Raw genomic sequence first — 19784 nt, forward strand, 5'->3', positions numbered from 1 at the left:
AGATTTAAAGAAACGTTCTTCATGAAAATACTTAGGCTAGAATAAATCGCAGGGACTTAGCTTTATGGATTAAGTGCTGTTTCAGAAGTTACAGCTTACAAGTCTGTTGGCAATAAAATAAAGAGATTCAGTTCACTTGGTTTTTCTTACAACTGGGAGCCATTTCACATGGCTCCTTGTTCGAGAGAGAGAGAGAGAGAGAGAGAGAGAGAGAGAGAGAGAAGGCAAAATGAAGAAGAGGTTGCTAGGAGCCTGCTGTCAAGAGGCACTTCACAATAGGCCTCATCTGCATTGCCTGTGTTGGTTCAGTATAATTATTACTTTATTCATTACATTTGTTTTTCATGTCCGTCCCCCCCTGCCAAGCCCTATATTTCTCCCACAAGCAAACACCTGGATGAAAGAGGACTGTAAGTCATAAAGGGAGGGCATCATGTGTTGCACCCAATCACTGCCTGTCCGGCTGAGTAGGCCATGTTTTTGATACTGCCCGTGTTACATGGCATGGGTCACCAATGTTGGTGCCTATAAGAAATACATCCCTAAGAAATCCACAATGTAGGAGAGACTGTTGGCTTTTCCTGCTCAGTTTCTGTTTACACTAGCTCGGCCTCTCCTACATTAAACACATGCCTGGAAGAGGGAAGACTTCCTTAAAATATTGTTCTGTGTCATGTTGCCAGGTCATACAATTGAGCTGAATGGACATAAGATCCAGCCTCTTTGCCCCCCACTATCTGGTACCACCAGGAACATCTCTTTTTCGGGACCTACACCGGCTTCCTACACTGAGGTGAGATGAGCAGGTTACTCCATTGCATCTCTGGCTGATTCACTGCATCCTAAACTGCTCCTCCCAGCGGATCCTGCCATTGGATTGCCTCTGGCATTACAGTGGTCCCTCAGGTTACAGACGCTTCAGGTTACAGACTCTGCTAACCCAGAAATATACCTCGGGTTAAGAACTTTGCTTCAGAATGAGAACAGAAATTGTGCGGCAGCTAAAGTGGTACCTCAGGTTAAGAACAGTTTCAGGTTAAGAACAGTCCTCCAGAATGAATTAAGTTCTTAACCCGAGGTACCACTGTATTTCACAAATATGACAAATACATGGGAAGAGGGGAATAACATGTTAAAGAACAGCATGTCCATCAACCTTATTCATATCTACAAGCATCCCACATAATCAGAAAGCACTCAGACGCTGCTTTTATAAATGCACCAGCAATTATTGTCATTATGAAGGTTTTAAATAAAAGCATGAATATGGCAACAGACAGCCCAGTCACTGGTCTTTTGTCATTTTGGCTCCAACTAAAGCATTCATTTGACTCAAGCTGTGCCTTGGATACAGTGGGGGTGAGGTGGGGGTTTGGTTGTTGTTTTTTCCAATTCAATTCAATTCAATTCAAACAGGGCATCAGCTTTCCTTGGGGTTTTTTGTTTTTAAAAAGATAAACCTCTTGTTACTAAACAAGGAGGCTGCTGGCACCCATTTATATCAGCAGGGCAGAAAGTATAGCAGGTGGCAGCAGGAAAAAGTGGGGGCACAGTAGATGGAATTAACAATAGATGGATCCAGGGGGCGCAGTAGGTTGAGCTAAGTTGCAAAGTTGTTAGGAATTTAAGCAATGCAGTATAGCTGCTGCCCTAATCCTGTAAGAACTTGACTCTTTCTAGTCTGCAACTCTCTGGTCTACAGCTCACTGTCCAAGGTCTCAAATCCATAGTTGTTGTGTGTTTTTTTAATCAGCTTTACTTCCAGGGAATCTGAGAATTTCACTTCTAGACATCTGTTTGTTAAACATGCTCTCCTACAGATCTATGGCCTCTCCTCTATATTATCAAGTGCAGATAAACAAGCACACTTCTTTTTAAACAAGAAGAATGAAATGCATAAAAATCTTATATGGGACCTCCAGATTCAGAGACAGACTACGTCAGAATACAGCGGTACCTCTGGTTGCGAACGGGATCTGCTCCACCCAGAGATAGATATACATATAGATATATATGAGAAGACACCCAGGACAGAGGTAATTCATGCCTGGTGTTGATTCCAAAAATGTATTGTTATAAATGAGTTGAGAAGTAGTCCTTATCTTCTGAAAACAAAGGAACTGGGGGAACACCCCCCTCCGTGTGTGTGTGAGAGAGAGAGAGAGAGAGAGGGAGAGAGAGATTACTACAGCCCTAAAGCAATTGTCTCAATAAGTCTACCTGTACACGGCAATAAATGAACATAAAAACCTCAACTCCGAATACCACTATGCAGCAAGAAAGGAAAAAGCACAATGTCTACTGTTCAATCATTCTCTTGATCACCCTTCCCCAGTCTGGTGCCAACTCCAGAAAAAGAGAAAGAGATCATGATACCAACTGATTCAGCAAATTGGACCCAGACACAAATGAAACCATAGGACTGCAGCTGGGTGGAGGAGCCCTGGGAGTCACAGCAGTTGTGTAGCAACCAAACCATCATCTGGGTCCAAAGAGGGGGGTTATCAAGATTAACTCACTCCTAAATGAACCTAAGTGGCCCTTTACACCAAACTTTAACCCTACACAATCATGATTCCATCATAGTCCATAACATTCTACACACGCAGTAACAATATGCAGATCTATGGTTTTATTTTGTTTCTGAAGCTGCAAAGAAAGAGAAACTTAATTTTAAAAGGTTCTGTTCTCTCAGTAAAATAGTACTTCTACAAATTATGATGACTCTCATTCGCCACTATAGAAATACGCCCCCCCCCAACAAAAACCTTATTGGCCTGAATATAAGCTGCACCTTTAAAATTCAGGGAGGGGGGAGAGAGAAAAAAAGACAATACCCGAATATAAGTCGCTCCCTTAAAATTCTGCAGGCATTCACACTTGTTCTGTTTTACCGTATGTCCATTTCAGCAGCGATATCGTAAAAGCCAATTTTTGTAAGGTCGCGAATTTAAGCAGCACTTTAACTTTTCATGGTCAGAAGGGGGGGGGGGGAGTGTGGCTTATATTCGAGCCAATACAGTAATGTGAATGAACAATCTAGGCTGAAACTAAACAGTATTCTACCTTTTTTTCCTAAAGAAGGACTAATACTGAAACTTCAAAATGGAATGCACATATATTCCACTAGTAGAATTTCAAAAATAGAAATGAACAAATCAAAGGACTCTTTCCAAAGAGAATCAGTGATCACAAGCTGGAAATAAGAGGTGTGGACAAAGTCAAAGAAGGTCTGAGACCCTTTGCTCCAAAGTCCTATGGTGCTTCTGTGTGATGAGAGTAGATCCTGTGAAAATTCCTCTCTGGGTGATTTCCATGTTATTGTCTTGATCAGAACACCGTAGCTGAACACCCTTACACAATGACACCATGAACACCCTTTAAAATGAGCCGTTAAAAAGAAAAACTAATCTAGCGCTACAAAACATTCTTCATGCATTGCTGCATGCAAACTGTAAGACAGGGTATCCTGTCATTCAAGATAAAGATCAGAATCAAGACTCTCATCTTCCCAATTTTTCTAGGGAAAGAAAACCTCTTGAGTCTCCTGCTTTTAAAAGGTAAAAAGGTAAAGGACCCCTGGACGGTTAAGTCCAGTCTAAGGTGACTATGGGGTGTGGCGCTCATCTCTCTTTCAGGCCGAGGGAGCCGGCGTTTGTCCACAGACATGTGGGACATGTGACCAGCATGACAAACCATTTCTGGCACAACGGGACACCATGACGGAAGCCAGAGCGCATGGAAATGCCATTTACCTTCCCAACATAGCGGTAATTATTTATCAACTTGCACTGGCATGCTTTCAAACTGCTATGTTGACAGGAGCTAACCCCGTCGTGGGGATTCCTGCATTTATGACTATGATAGGTTTGAAAATCTGATGAACTCTCAAGCATAATTTACGCTTTGTCCCTACAGTGTGGTTGCCAGCTGTAATGTGTATGGGTTGCTCGTGCGTAAGTTGCCGCCTCTCCAGGCTTTGTTGCCTTGCTAAACCTTTCAGTCTGGGCAGCCCTTCACTTGGCTGCCTCAGTCACTAGCAGAATCCGTCAGTGGGCGTTTGTTAAATCTTTTCCAACATAAAAGTTGTTTGACACCCAGTCTCCTCCTACTCTCTCTGCGCGGAGGTCTTCTGCGCAGGGTGGGCGTGGGTAGCGGAGGACCCGTGCTCTCCCCGCTGGTGTCCGGTGAAGAGTCCTGGAGCCCTCTCGCCGATTCCCCCATCAGCCCCTCTATATCCCTGGTGTTGCGCTGATTTGCTTCCCCATCTGCGGAGCTGCCTCTCTCCCTGCTGGTCCCTTCTCCAGCATCATTTGAGAGCCTTCCCTTCGCCTCTAGCTCTGATGTCAGTTCCCTGACACCAGCCTAACCAAATCCTGCCAAGTTCTGAAAGTGAAAATGCTTACCTTTAATCTAACCCAATCAGTGTATCCCCAAGGCCCTCCTTTTCATACAAGCATTCAAGTTATATTCACCTTTGGGCCATGTACCAGATTATTCTAGCAGCAAAGCACAGAATTACCAGGATGCTAAGAAGAACAAGTTTTGTCCTCCACTCCAAGGCACAGACCTATTCTGTTGACCAGCAAAGGCTACTTTGACTATACAATGCTATATGGACCTACACCAATTTCTGCGCTGGATCTTATTTATTTATTATTAGATTCATGGTTTGCTCCTTTACCTGGGTAATTCAAAGCGACATATAATGTATAAACAAACAAACACTTACATAAAACGGACATAAAAGGAAAAAAATAAAATTCTAAAAGACAATTCTATCTTTAAAAAGCTGGATTAAAAAGTCCCTCCCACTCAAGGAGGCCACAGATAACTAAAAGCCAAATGCCTGTGGAAAAATAAATGTTTTTTTCATGTTGCCTAAAGATAAGTAAATGATGTTGGCAGGCAGGCAGGCCTCCCTGAGGAGAGCATTCCACAAGCAGGGAACCACAGCAGAAAAGGCCTGTGTGTTTTTTCCCCAAATCTCAGCAGTGGGTTGTATTCAATGCTAGTCTGATACAGAATAGACATACAGAAATTAATGGATGTGTCTAATTCCAGTGGATTACTTGGGAATCAGAATTGTAGAATTGGAAGGGACCACAGGAGTCATCTGGTCGAACCCCCAGCAATGCAGGAATCTTCTGCCCAATGTGGGGCTTGAACAGATGAACCTGAGATTATTATTACTTTTTAATTTATTTATTTGGTTTTTCAGATTAAAATTTTACAGTCACGTGTCCATCTTACAACATAAACACAAGACTCCAAGGAATCTCTTGGACTTGCCTCCTCTGCTTTGTGGGTCCTATTGTCAATCATTTCCTCCAGCATCTTTTATGATAATCCAAAAAAACAACAACACCTCTCTATTTTGTCAAAAATTCACTATTAAATGGCCATGAACTTGAGATTAAGAGTCTCATGCTCTATGAACTGAGAAATAAAGACAGGATGAGGATGATGATTATTTCATATATTCCTGAAAATAGCATAAGAAAATGAGTATTGGGGGTATTTTTGGCAATAAATGTGTATATTAAACTATACTGGATGTGTCTATTAGTAGAAATGCACACTATAATGTTGGCAAATTTCCATGAAGATTTTAAAGGGGGGGAAATGTGAACAGATGTGGAAAAATGAGAAACCAAACCAAACCAAAATGGACCGTTTAGTCAATCCCTACAATGTACACAATTTGCAACCAGGATGGAAGCTATTCGGTTATGCATTTAATACACCGTGAAAGTTAAGCTGCCATTACCTCATCTCATTGAAATTCTGCTCAATATTGATCCAGAGTAGATTCTAATGTATAGTTAGCAGAGTAACAACTTAAGCACATTGCAGGATTCCAAAAACATGAACCAGAGGCAATAGTATTTCATCCAGCAGTGCTTCACTGATACTGAACGCAAATGAGCATAATGGTGACAAATCCAATACATTCAGGATTGGCACTATCCATAAGAAATGTAGATGCAGCAGACTTAATTTATAATGAGTCTAAACCTTAACAATATAGCATACTGTGTACAGAACACTACACCAGGAGGAAAAGAGAAAGAAAGAGAAATTGAATCCCAGGCTCCTTCTGGCCTTTTATTATAGTCCCGTCAGTCCCAGCCTCATACTGGCAGCAGGTCCACTAGTCAATCTAGTTTATCGTCCCAGTCAGACGTTGGAGACCAACACGTCTCCTTACATCCCCTCCCACAGAGACAGGGTGCAGCACTTGGTAGAGAGGATTTTCGAAGGGGCAGTCGCTCCCGGACAAGGAGGAAATTTTAATTGTTAATAATTCATTGCACACTTTATCTACTAATGAATTGCAAACTTTACAATTGGGACTTGGCTTTGTTCCAAAACCTTCTTATAATGCTTTTCAGACCAGGGTCGACCTGCTTAAACTTATACGAAACATAAAAGTGTGTGACATGTTTGGAACCAGTAACCCAGTAATGTGTCAATTTAGACCAAAATCTTCATTTGCTCCAGCTAACACGAATCCATCTATTTCTTTATTTCACCAGTTGATTATACAAGATTTAGAAAAATTAGAAAAGAAGGGTCCCAAAATCAAGGATAATTTATCCAAGTCAGAGTTTGAAAGATCTTTTGAATGACTAACATTGTCATAAAGCCTGTGGACAAAGGAGGTCGAATTGTCATTCAAAACAGACATCAATATGTAGTGGAGGCCATATAACTGTTATCTGATTCACGGTTTTACCTGAAAATTTCTAAAGATCCTACAGATTCTATAGTTGCCATTTTAAAGGAAGTCCTGTAAAGGTAAAGGGACCCCTGACCATTAGGTCCAGTCGTGGCTGACTCTGGGGTTGCGGCACTCATCTTGCATTACTGGGTGAGGGAGCCAGCATACAGCTTCTGAGTCATGTGGCCAGCATAACTAAGCCGCTTCTGGTGAACCAGAGCAGCGCATGGAAACACCATTTACCTTCCCGCCGGAGCAGTACCTATTTATCTACTTGTACTTTTGATGTGCTTTCGAACTGCTAGGTTGGCAGGAGCAGGGACCGAGCAACAGGAGCTCACCCTGTCGCGGGGATTCGAACCACTGACCTTCTGATCTGCAAGTCCTAGACTCTGTGGTTTAACCCACAGTGCCACCCGTGTCCTACAGCAAGCTTATTGCACTGATGTAATTGATAAACACACTTTTGAGTTCCTTTTACCTCCGTTTCCTCGCATTCCAGTTTTTTATTGCCTTCCTAAGATCCACAAGGACATTCATTCTCCCCCAGGCAGGCCTATAATATTGGGATCGGGTTCCATTTTGGAAACCACAGCAAAGTACTTAGACTTTTTTCTTCAACAGTTTGCCAAGGATTCACCAGGATATTTACATAGAGCAGACCAGAGTCACTGACACTATGGTTCTAGCTGCTCTGAATGTGGCCTCGCTATATACCAACATTTGATAATTTTTTTATTAGATTTTCCACAATGATAACACAAACCACAAAACAAAATGATGCACAAAAACAGAAAAAGGGGGGGGGAATGAAAAAACCCCACAAATATAAATAACCGAAAAAAGATTGGGTATGTAACTTTTTAATGTTACAGTTTATAATTTCTACACTATTTGAATTTGTTATGCATGTGCAGGTCATCGTTTGAATATTTTATTTTCAGTTAATGAAAAAAATCACATATCTTTCTACTTACAAGTGTTGAACTAATTGGCTGATGAAGAATTCAATGAAACAGTAGTTGTTATCCGGAAACACTGTTCAGCAGAGTTCAGAGTTGGACATCAGAATTGGTCATTTGCTGATTATACAAAGCTTCACAGCTTGTTCTCCGCCAGGAGGTAAAGTCTGGCACCGTGATACATTTAAGGACTTTCAGAGACTTCTGTTTATTATTTTTGCATTATTCCATAAAGTTTTTCACATTGTAATTGTTTCTGGCCATTGTGTTGCTTTTGATATTGCTGACTTTTATTATAGTCAGTATAACCTTGACAGAAGAGATAAGAGAACCAGTTGAAGCCAGCTGTACCCAGCTTCTCAGAAGGAATAACCCAAACATCACAAACCTTCTGCTTGCTTCTTTCATACAGAGAAGCTTCCAGAACCCTCTTGAATTAATTAGAATTGGAAAGATCTCTACACATCAGACCAATACTTTCTGTACTAAGAAATGCAAACTGACATTCCCTTCCCCGAGTAAAGACACCAGAATATTTTTAGTAGCAGAACCCTTTCTAGGAACTGTCAAGATATGAAAATAGATGAGAAGCAAGCATTCTTTGTAGTAAATATGAAGGAAACAATGTCAGTGAGTCCCAGATCTGGGCATCAGTCATGCTTTTGTGTGTGTTTCAGCACTTCAAACCATGCACAAATAGAAAAACCTGCTTTCTTGATGGAGCTATAGCTGTGAGATTCCACAAGACCTTCGTAGCTTACAAGTGTGAGATGAGAGGAGCTGTATGCTGCTAAAAACATTGTTCGCCTACCCTCAGCTAGCAGAGATTCTCTAGCCATCTCAATACCTTTTTCATGTGCAATAGAGTTTTCCAAAGCTGTTGTTACTTTTGAGACTCTTGACCTAATCCAGCCACTTCAGGTAAATCGTAATGCCATAGCAGCCACTGAAAGAAACGAAACTGAATTATTTGTCCCTTTTGTAGGGAAACAGGAAACGGAATGTGTGTTATTTTTGTGGTGCTTTATGACGAAATGAAACTGTGCTGTAGAAGGCAGACAAATTTATTTAGCTAGCTGAAGCATTTTTTGCCCCACACTTCAACAAAACAAAAATAATATAATAAGTCCTCCCAGGGCATTCTGTTAACATTATTAACAAGTCAGCCCCAACCTAAAAGCTTAGAATCTAAAAGGCACAGCACAAAAGGTAAAGTGATCAGGAGGGGGGAGGAGGAGGAAAAAAACGAACAAAATTTGCCTCTTGTTTTAATACACAGTTATTGTAATGGCCAACTGCAATGGGAGGGAAATTCATGCAAAGAAGAAGCCAAAAGTTCCTGGTCTCTCAGCTGAGCTCATGAAAGGACATTGTGGTCATGTCTCCCACTCTGCTATAGCCTGATGGAATGGCTGCTATGTGTGACTCCATATTATTTGCTTACAAATTCTATTTTGAAGGTGAATATCCTGTGTGTTTTGTCATCCTTTGTATTAATGTTTCATTTCAGGATTCCATCCAAGAATGCATGCTCCTCCAATGTTTCACAGCAAAATTAAGTCAGGAGACCTGTTTATACGTAGATGCATGCAACTGTATATTAGGGTTTGCAGCTAACTGGATTAATGAATTAGTTCACTGCTCCGGTGATGTCAACTCTTCTCCATGGCAACTTATTGGAAGGACCTAGCTGCCTTAGTCTAAGTTAGACCCGTCACACATCTCCCTGGGTGTTGTCTACACTGACTGGTAGCAGCTGTCCAGGGTTTCAGAGATGGTTTCTCTCCCAGTCTTACTGGGAGATGCTGAGGACTGAACGTAGGACCTTCTTCATAGCACTGAGCTATGGCCCTTCCCCAAGTTAAATAGGTGAATATCTTGAATTCTGTATCTCTTTATATTAACCCACCTCCACACCGTCAATGACCCCTGAGAGCCAGTCTGGTGTAGTGGTTAAGAGTGGTAGATTCGTAATCTGTGGAACTGGGTTCGTGTCTCCACTCCTCCACATGCAGCTGCTGGGTGACCTTGGGTCAGTCACACTTCTTTGAAGTCTCTCAGCCCCACTCACCTCACAGAGTGTTTGTTGTGGGGGAGGAAGGGAAAGGAGATTGTTAGCTGCTTTGAGACTCCTTCGGGTAGTGATAAAGCAGGATATCAAATCCAAACTCCTACTTCTCTTCTTCTTCTTCTTCTTCTTCTTCTTCTTCTTCTTCTTCTTCTTCTTCTTTTCAGAAAGTAGATGATTACAATGGAATCTGGATGGGGACTTGCCCCACCTCAAACAAAAGGACTAACTCCATTTGCTGAAGAGATTGGGGTCCAGAAAAGTCTCCCTGCTAGAAGTATCTTCACTGAGTCTCACTTTGCCAGTCCTTTCCTAATGCTCCAGAATCACTCTTTTGGGGACAAAGGGGGCTGCACAGAGAAGGAGGAATCTGCAAAAACTGTCTTGATTTTTTCTAAGTCTGGATCCAGCACATTCTATTTCCTTAAAAATAAATATTTCCAGGCATCCAAGGAAAAATAAATGCAAGAGTCTCTGTTAATTTTCCAAACAGAGGACTAGTGCAAATTGCTTTTTCATGTCCCTAACTGGAACAGAAATACAGCCGTGTGATTGACTTGGAGCAAACAGCAGCACTCAATATGGGTGCAATCTGGGCAAGGGTACAAAACTGGCATCAGTTAATAGACGGCAATCAAAATAATGTTTCGTTGTGTTATGTTTCTATTTTATACAAAGTATTTAAGCATGTTGTCAATCTGGCGATCAAAAAAGTAAAGGGTTCGGTCAGAGATTTAGGAAGGGCAGTAAGCCAAGCAGTGAAGCATCATTGCAGCTCGTCATCAGCTATGTCTGCAACACAGCACAGTACATTTGCCTCTTAAAGCAGAGAGATGTGAGAAAAACTGGGGGGGGGGGATAGATATTGGACATCAGCAGCCAGCTTGTTTTTTACACAACAGATTCTGAGCAGGAGCAGCTTGGGCAGTAATAATCTGGGGTGTCAGCAGCAGTAACCATGTAAGTCCAACAGAATTCATCAACATAGTGATTCAAGGTTAGGTGTATAATTATGTGTCTTGAGCACAGGCCCTATTAGATACAGCAATCCAATGGGACTTACTACAGGTAAGCCTTTGTAGAATTGCAGCCTTAATTATCTCCTATTGAAGCAAGCTGCAACTGCTGGGCTCACATTTTCCATTTACTTTTTCTTCTTCTTGCAGATGGGCTAGTAAACAGGGGGTGGGGGAGATGTCTAGCATTCCTTAATATAGGGGGAAAACATTCAGTTTATTTCATTCAGTTATCTCACATTTGCTGTATTTTTCTGCTAATTGGTGTGACTTAATGAGTTCTTTGAACCACTTCAAAATGTGAACATCTGGAGTATTGTATCAAAAGACCTCATTAGTAAGCTTTCGATAAGGCATGCTCTCTACTTACTCTTTTCAAGTGTGTGTAGGTGTGGACTAAGTACACATGAAATGATACTGCGTTCCAAAGCTAAACAACATTACATGCTGCCTTGAAAACCTATCCACCACAGAACTGGGTTCTAAAAATAGTGATAGGAAAGAGAGGGGAGAGATGTAAAGAATTGCATAGGGCCAAAACCCAATCTCAATGAAGTTTACGATGAAACAGCTATTGAAGATAGTGGAAGAAAGATCTAGCCTACCTTGTTTTTCTTTATTTTTAATAAATAAGAGATAGCAGCAAAAGAAAAGAAACAGATCACCCATTTTATGATCAGATCAATGGAGAGAAAGGCTGGGGTCATTAAGTTTGAAGAGATATAGCATTGTGTTGTTGAAGGAGTCAATTGTCAAGCCCAGTCTGAAAGAGATGTTTCAGAATGACCTGAACACCTCTCCATTTTGTGATGGCAGTGGTAGAATGGTCATATTTATTTCCCATAAATTCCTTGGGAACGATGCTGTGAGGTAGGCTTTCAAAGGGGATTATGGAAAATAAAATGGCAGCTGATAGCTGTGTCTTGGAAGAGCTGTGCTGAAAGTCAGATCCCCACCTTGCTCCCCACCTCCAAAATTGTCCATATTGCTTACTCTGAACAAGGTGGCACAAAGGAAAGGTTATTTCAGGTCGTCCCTATCCTACACTGGATATGCCAGTTTATAGCAAGGAAGGAGCAACTGCCCAAACGATAAGGCCCAAAGCACTGTCTTTTTCATTTGAACCTTACAATTACAATTACCTGACTGAAAATTGATAGCAGCATGGATCTGCTGGCTTTCAGGATTCTAATGCAAAAACCAGAACTCTCTAAGGAGTTATTTTGAAGAGGGGGGGGGGGACAGAGTGGAAGAAGCATGATGTACATTAGTCAAGATTAGGCTTCAAATAAATTGAAAAGGATTCTTTGAAACACTGTTTTGATTAGCTTCCTTTTTAAAATGAAACTTTGCAGTGGCAAAAGTCAGGGGCAAGATTTATCCTACAATAATTCAATGGCTTTCCAAGCTATAGTGTGTCAAAGTGCCCACTGTTACATCTAGGTGGATTTGAATAAAACCACATTTCTTATGCCAGCAAAGGTCCGTATAGTTAAAGCCATGGTTTTCCCAGTAGTGATGTATGGAAGTGAGAGCTGGACCATAAAGAAGGCTGATAGCCAAAGAATTGATGCTTTTGAATTATGGTGCTGGAAGAAACTCTTGAGAGTCCCATGGACTGCAAGAAGATCAAACCTCTCCATTCTGAAGGAAATCAGCCCTGAGTGCTCACTGGAAGGACAGATCATGAAGCTGAGGCTCCAATATTTTGGCCACCTCATGAGAAGAGAAGACTCCCTAGAAAAGACCCTGATGTTGGGAAAGACTGAGGGCACAAGGAGAAGGGGACAACAGAGGACGAGATGGTTGGATAGTGTTCTCGAAGCTACCAGCATGAGTTTGACCAAACTGTGGGAGGCAGTGGAAGACAGGAGTGCCTGGCGTGCTCTGGTCCATGGGGTCATAAAGAGTTGGACACGACTAAACGACTAAGCAACAACATCAACATTTCTTATTGTAAAGATTAGGAATGGAGAAGGAAATTGTGCAGGGTGCATTTTAAAACAATCTGACTTCATGCACTGGTCCTGGATTTATATACAGATTATAATGCATTTGGCTGACTGCAACCCTGGTTTAAGGAGCCATTTGGTGCCTAATTTATATGTGTGAGTTTCTAACATTGCTAGCAGGGCAGAAAGCGTGAGTGCGGAAGGTAGGTGGAGCCAGAGCCAATGACAGGCAGAGCCAACTAATTCTGATTTTGTTCCTAGCCTCTTCCCTGCTAAATTCTACAAGGGCAACACTGAGATGGAGGAAGAGGAATCTGGAAAGGCAGTGCCATACGCTGGATTGGTTGTAAGTAAGAAGATGAGCAAGGGGGGTCTGACTGAGGGCAAACTGAGACTGGAAAAGCAGTGCCTCATTTGCCCTGATAGATCAGCCTCTAATGGGTGCAGAGGACACACAAACATACGAAGTCAAGTTGTTTTGTACACAAGGCTGCTAACCAATTTTTTTTGGTATCTGAGTTGGAGATTCCAGGCAGTGCTATTTTTCTAGAAAAAGAGGTGTTGAAAATCACCATGAATGCCTCCCTTGTTGTGTGTTGAGGTCCCCAAGCCACCCCAAATAACTCACACATCACACCTAATTTTGTTTAAGGCTTTTGGCATAATTTTTTGGCCACAACTTTATTAAATACAAAAATGTGAGTGGTTGCTTAGGCATTGGTTCCGACTATCTGCCCCGCCCCCCCCCCATTGGGGGGGACAGACTGACATTTCGCAAGCCTGCAAAAGTCAGAAAAGGGGAATACATTTGGGGGTAGCCACGGAGCAGGGAACCTGCCCTCAGCCCTCCCCAAATGCAACCAGGGGCTGTTGCGTGGCCCTAGCCCCTTGACAGGGTTTGGACAAAAGCAATGGTGAGCCCCGTATTCCTTTAACGGAATCCCTTGCAGCAGCAACATTAGAGGGGCAGGCACAGCCAATCCATGCCCCTCAACCAACCAAACCATAAACCAATGCCTAACTGCAACTTACAGGTTGTGACGATTTGCTACACAGTAGGCAAAAACCAAATGCTTCCAGCCAATCAGCTAGATGGACAAAATTCCTACTGGGCCCCTGCCCCAAGAGCAGACGACCCCATGACAGGCATAGCAAGGTCAATGCGAACAACCCTAAATATAGGGAGGGAGGGACAGGCATTCCAATGCACGGAGCAAAAAGAGGAAGCTCTACGCTTCGTGCAGGAAGTTTTAACATTTTTGGCTGTCAGTCACAACATGGCAACATTAACTTCTTCCCAACAACAAGGGAAGCCCAATCACAACAGTGGTCAATGATCAACTAGCCCGCCCCACAACTTTGGAGTGTCTTGTCAGCCCGCGCCACAACATGTGCTCTCCATGAAGGTGAACACGCTTTCTCTTCTAATGTCAGTGGTGCCCACCTGAAACGTGCTAGAACTTAGTTCCAATGAGTTCCGGTTGAAAGAAACAAAAAAGCCCTGCGCACAAGTATCTCTTCTTGGGACAAAAAACACAATAAATATGAATCAAACAGCTAAAAATTCGCTGCCTTTTTATGACACCCCCAAGGCAAGGGCCAACTCTATTTTCTGGAAACAAAAATGTTGAAGTCAAAGTTGAATTCCAGCACAACTGAAGGTGGGGGGGGGGGGATGGACATGAAGATCAAAACAAGAGGACAGGAACATAGGGGGCACTTAGAAGGAGAACCATACTGAAAGCAAACAGAAGACTGAAGCAAACTGTGGGATACATAGCCTTGCCTAAGGGCTCCTCAAAGGAAAAACAATTGGATTGTTATTGTGTGTGGCTGTTTTATATGATGGTGGACGTACAGAACATGTTCTCAGAGGTTGCTGCTTGGCCAGAAAAGCAGGGTGAGGGAACTGTTGGATTTACATTATGGGTATCAAGAAGACTAACAAGACATGTTCTCAGAGTTACCGGAGAAAGCTTCTTAGCTTCCTACTCAGTTCCGTATACCCACAAACCTACATTGTTGTTTGTATATGTGAATGCTGATATATGTGTGTTTGTTGGCACATATATAAATATAGTGTGTTACCTTCCTGAAGAATTGGTGCTTATATTCAACAGCACGACTCCCCAGTTTTAAGAATGTACGGCAGGGGTAGGGAACCTCAGGCCCAGAGACCAACTGTAACCTCCCATCTGCTCTCTCTGGTCCTCAGGACTCTTTCCATATCACACACACCTCTCCCCAAGCCCCACACCTTACTCGCTCTGCTTCACATGGGCATAGCCAGGATTGAAGACACCCACCTGCCATCATCCTGTCTGGCTCCGTCTAGCAGACTCGGAATGAAATGTCTCAATGACAATTGTTTTAAATTACTTTCTTTTGACCCCACGTGCTCAGAAACCTTCTGTCTGTCAAAACCTTCAGACATTTGAAAACTTGAGTGTTAAAAATAATAACACCAGGGAGTACCTTTCGTGTGGTTAACGAGTAAAGGTGAACTTAAAGGGACCTGTTGAATAGTGGAAAAGGATGGATGAAGGACACAGCTCTGTTGGATTCACAGCTCTTTATTGCAGCAGTTAGAACTGCTCCTGGAATCAGACTGACTGCAGCCTAGCTGGCTGCTTTATATAATACTAAGTAACTTGAAACAGTAACAACTCACAACTAGCTAACCAATCAGGAAGGACAGTTTTCAATCCTTCATTTACATACTGGTGGCCCTGAGTGAGAACTGCAACTTAATACATAACAGGACCCTGACCATTAACTCCAGTTGTGGACAACTCTGAGGTTGCGGCGCTCATCTCTCTTTATTGGCCGAGGGAGCTGGCGTACAGCTTCCGGGTCATGGGGCCAGCATAACTAAGCCGCTTCTGGCGAACCAGAGCAGTGCACGGAAACGCCGTTTACCTTCCTGCCGGAGCAGTACCTATCTATCTACTTGCACTTTGACATGCTTTCGAACTGCTAGGTTGGCAGGAACTGGGACCGAGCAACGGGAGCTCACCCCATCGTGGGGATTCAAACCACCAAACTTCTGATAGGCAAGCCCTAGGCTCTGTGGTTTAACCCACAGTGCTACCCGTGTCCCCTATGGTTAACGAGTATATTTTGCAAAATACAAAGGACACACCTTTTCTCATCTTATTTTAAATCTAAACTAAAACAAGTTTTCTTGGATTTGCTAAAAACCTTTTCAGCAGTCAAATTTCTCCATTTCCCCCCAATGCAGTTTTCCTGTGCACACTCAGTAAGCATAGCCCATTGAGATGCTCCTGTCATTGTCGACATTAGGCAGGTCTTAACTCTCTGCAAGGTACTGAATGACTGCTCCAGGGTACAAGCAGAGCCTTTTTTGTGGTAGGGTAAGAGAGTTCTGCTTCTTTTACTAGGTCTGCTACGTTCAGCTCTTTTAATGCTCTTTGTGATAAAATAAAATAAAAATAAAAATAAAAATAAAAATAATTTATTACCGTATTTTTCGCTCTATAACACGCACCAGACCATAACACGCACGTAGTTTATGGAGGAGGATAATCCGTAGGCATGCCACCCGTAGGCATTCCCTCCATAACACGCACAGACATTTCCCCTTACTTTCTAGGAGGAAAAAAATGAGTGTTATGGTGCAAAAAATACGGGGTACTTATACCCTGCCTATCTGGACTCCCCAGCTACCCAGAGCAGCTCCCAACATATTAAAAACATGATAAAACATCAAACATTAAAAACTTCCCTAAACAGGGCTGCCTTCAAATGTGAGCATTTCAATTTCAAATATTCTGATTATTTCTACTTTTGTTAAGTATTTATTTACTTGATGGGGGGGCAGCTGCCCGTCCCACCTCCATTGGCTTATGCCCATGTTTTTGCCCCAGAAGAAATGTGTTCTTGTTTCTCTGCGTGGAGGAGAGGGATGTTTGTGTTTGTGTGTGTGTGTGTGTGTGTGTGTGTGTGTGTAGAAAGTAGATCACTGAACATAAGTAAAAATTTGCTCTGGCTACTTTTGCCTCCGGCCCCACCCATCTCTGGAAAGTTTTCCAGACAAGAACGCAGCCGTCACGCTAAAAAGGTTCCCCACCCCGATGTATGAGAATGGCTATTTGAATGGTGGTTTGAATGACGCGAAGAGCAGCTCTTAAGATTTCTTTCCCTAGCATAGAATGTCTCAGAAGTTCACTCGCACCATGAAATCGTGGGTAGCACATGATGTGATCCCCCCCGGAACGGAATTGCAAAAACTGCAGGAGGGCAGATTCAAATTAATACTGAAAGAGGCCTTGAAAAAAACACAAACTCGAATCACCTGGCTATCAGTGAAATAAATTGTGTGTTGATATCCAGTGGTGACTGTCCACTGACAAAAGGGAATTCATAAGGAGGACAAGAAGGGCAGCAATTTTCAGTGACCCTCTCTTCCTTCGGAGCCTCATCCTGACCTCCAATCTGTTCCAGAAAGCTGGAGAATTTCCTTCCAGGCATTAAGAATTCAGCATTACACAGAAGAACCATCAAATATGAGGTGGTGAGTAAGCTCTAGAATCGCTGAGAAGGCCTAAGACCACTAAAGCAATTTTGACCTTGGTGCAGTAGGCTAGGTTCCACAAACACATGCCCCTCTCTATCCTTCATCAAGGGAATCAGAGTTCAAGGACACATTTGAATTTGGCAGAAACACTCAAGGAGAGTGCATGCCAGGGCTTGGGAAGAGTGTGGTCTGGGAAGAGGGGTTGTAGCCTGGGAAAAATGTCAAGAGCCAGATAGGGAGCCCTGGAGGGGCACATAGAGCTTCTAAGCCCAAGGCACCTCACACCTGCTAGTAATTATGCTAAAGCGTGTCCTCCCTAAAAGAGGGCATGTGTTGTGGTGAGACCTGGAGACTGACCTCCTGGTTGTGGGTGGGTATATTTGACAGCCACAACACCCGACTGGTAGGTCCCTCATCCTGGGTTTAATCTGGCCAACGGAGAGCTGTCTAAACGGACGGAGGGACCTATATATACCTATGCATGTGACCCAGAGCTTCCCTTTTCAGCTCATGCATCGGAACACCCGCCCACCTCTCCCTATATTTAGGGCATTTTGCACTTGACCTTGCTATGCTGTCGTCTGTCATTGGGACAGGAGCATGGGAGGAATTTCCCCCACTTGGCTAATTGGCTGTTGCCATTTGGGTTTCGCCTGCCGCATAGCAAATCGTCACAACTTGTAAGGTTGCGGATAGGCGCTGGTTCAGGTGATAGGGATGGGAGAACTGTCTCACCATCACTATGTGAAGGGTATGCCGTTAAAGGAATCCAGGGACTCAACTTGGTTTGGTCAACCCCTGAGAGGGGGTTGTGCCCATGCCTGAGTCCAGGGGAGCATCTGGGGAGTGGACATAGTCTGTTCCCGGGCTTTCCACCTACCTCAAGTGTTCACCCTTGGCTGATCTATGATAGAACTCTGGGTCAGCGCTACCTGCAAGGGTGCAGGGAGCTAGTCAAACCAGAGCCTATGCAACCACTCACTTTCTGTAATCAATAAAGTTGTGGCCTAAATTCTGCCAAAAACCCAAAACTAAAATTTGAGTCAAATGTGTGTTTATTTAGGGGGGAGGTCTCTGGGTCTGAACACACAAAACATGCTGATGTGACTTCTAGCGGCGGCTGTGTCCCAGCTTTTCTGTCAGTGCTCCAAGAAGGTTAAATCAGAATGCACCTGGGATGACCAGATTATGCATGAGATAATGGCATATTGCATTATCCAAGCATCTTGCATGGGTATGCATAACTGGTAAGAATTTCTCATTTATCCATGTAAATTGAGGTAAGCAGATATAAATTGTAATGTTGCCCTTGGCGTATCAAGTCTCTTTCTGACACACCATTTACAGGCAACATGGATATTTCTGGAGATAAAGGTACGCAGCTTAGAATGATCTCCAGTATGATTCTGTACAAAGGCATATGAGCCATTTGGGTTCACTAGGAAAATGTCAAAACCAGATTCAGGCAATGATTCTGTGAATCAGCTCTGATTGGCACACATACAGAAGATTCAACGTACAGAGTTGGCAACTCAATCTGAATTAGCCTGAATCCAGGCACAGCCTTACTTATTTTTCTAAAAAAACGAGGTGCTGGGACTCACCATGAACTTCTCCCTTGTTCTCTTATAATGGCAATGACACCCACTTGAGAGGTGCCAGAACTGAGTTCTGGTGAGTTATGGCTGAAGAAAAGCTCTGGCCTTACTGTTAACTGTCCCTCACTTTGTGAAGACTTGAAGCTTATCCTGTTTGTGACATCACACATGACATCAGACTGTCATGTTTGCACTCTCCATGTCTCCATGCCAACTATATTGACCAGTAATCCTCTGTAAGTAGGTAACAGCATGACTACTCAAGACATGTAATAAATCTATTTATCCTCACCTGTAGAAAGGTTCCATCCTCATGTGTTCAACTATACCTGTTTCTTTAACTCCCCCCCCCCAATATAAAAACATACCAAAACCAAAATTGCCCCAATATTGACAACATTTCTATACTGAATATTATGTGCTGAGATGGTGGGTGTGAACCACACCAGAAAAAGTATTGGCTGCTTTCACAATACCATAGTGGAAAAGTCACAATATGATAGCCCTCAATCTTATACATATGCTGTCCAAAATGCAGAGGAAGTCATATGGTCTATTAGAAAACTGTTGACATCTAGTCAGAAAAGACCTTTACAAGAAAGTATAAACTTTCCACAGCTCCTATAAACCAATATTTATCATTGCCTGTCTTGAAGACCAGCCTTCACAGTGTCCAGACTCAGTCCTACTGTTCACTCTCACTTTGCCAAGTCTTGCAGTTTGTCCAGTTTGTGACATCATTCATGCCATCAGAATGTGGTGTTTATGTTCACCTCAGGCTATCTCCATGCCAACTACATTTGAATCACAGAATTACAGAACTGGAAGGGAAGGCCTAGGGTCATCTAGTCCAAGCCCCTTTAATGTAGGAATCTCAACTAAAGCATCCATGACAGACGGCCATTCAACCGCTACTCAGAAACCTCC

At 42.9% G+C, this 19784-nt stretch overlaps 1 long non-coding RNA gene across 8 annotated transcripts in view; it reads right to left on the minus strand.

The window, feature by feature from the left end:
* The window catches only part of LOC310714429, a 176835-nt gene extending 157941 nt beyond the window's left edge, over positions 1-18894 (minus strand). For all 8 annotated transcript variants that reach the window (XR_014529749.1, XR_014529750.1, XR_014529751.1 and 5 more), the window contains exons 1-2: positions 18864-18894; positions 8534-8632 (exon numbers count right to left, since the gene is read on the minus strand). This is a non-coding gene — a long non-coding RNA (uncharacterized lncRNA). The remainder of the gene's footprint in view (positions 1-8533; positions 8633-18863) is intronic.
* Between the last annotated feature and the right edge of the window lie 890 nt (positions 18895-19784).

Source organism: Podarcis liolepis (genome assembly GCF_965112155.1).
Source record: "Podarcis liolepis genome assembly, chromosome: 8".
NCBI lineage: Eukaryota > Metazoa > Chordata > Lepidosauria > Squamata > Lacertidae > Podarcis > Podarcis liolepis.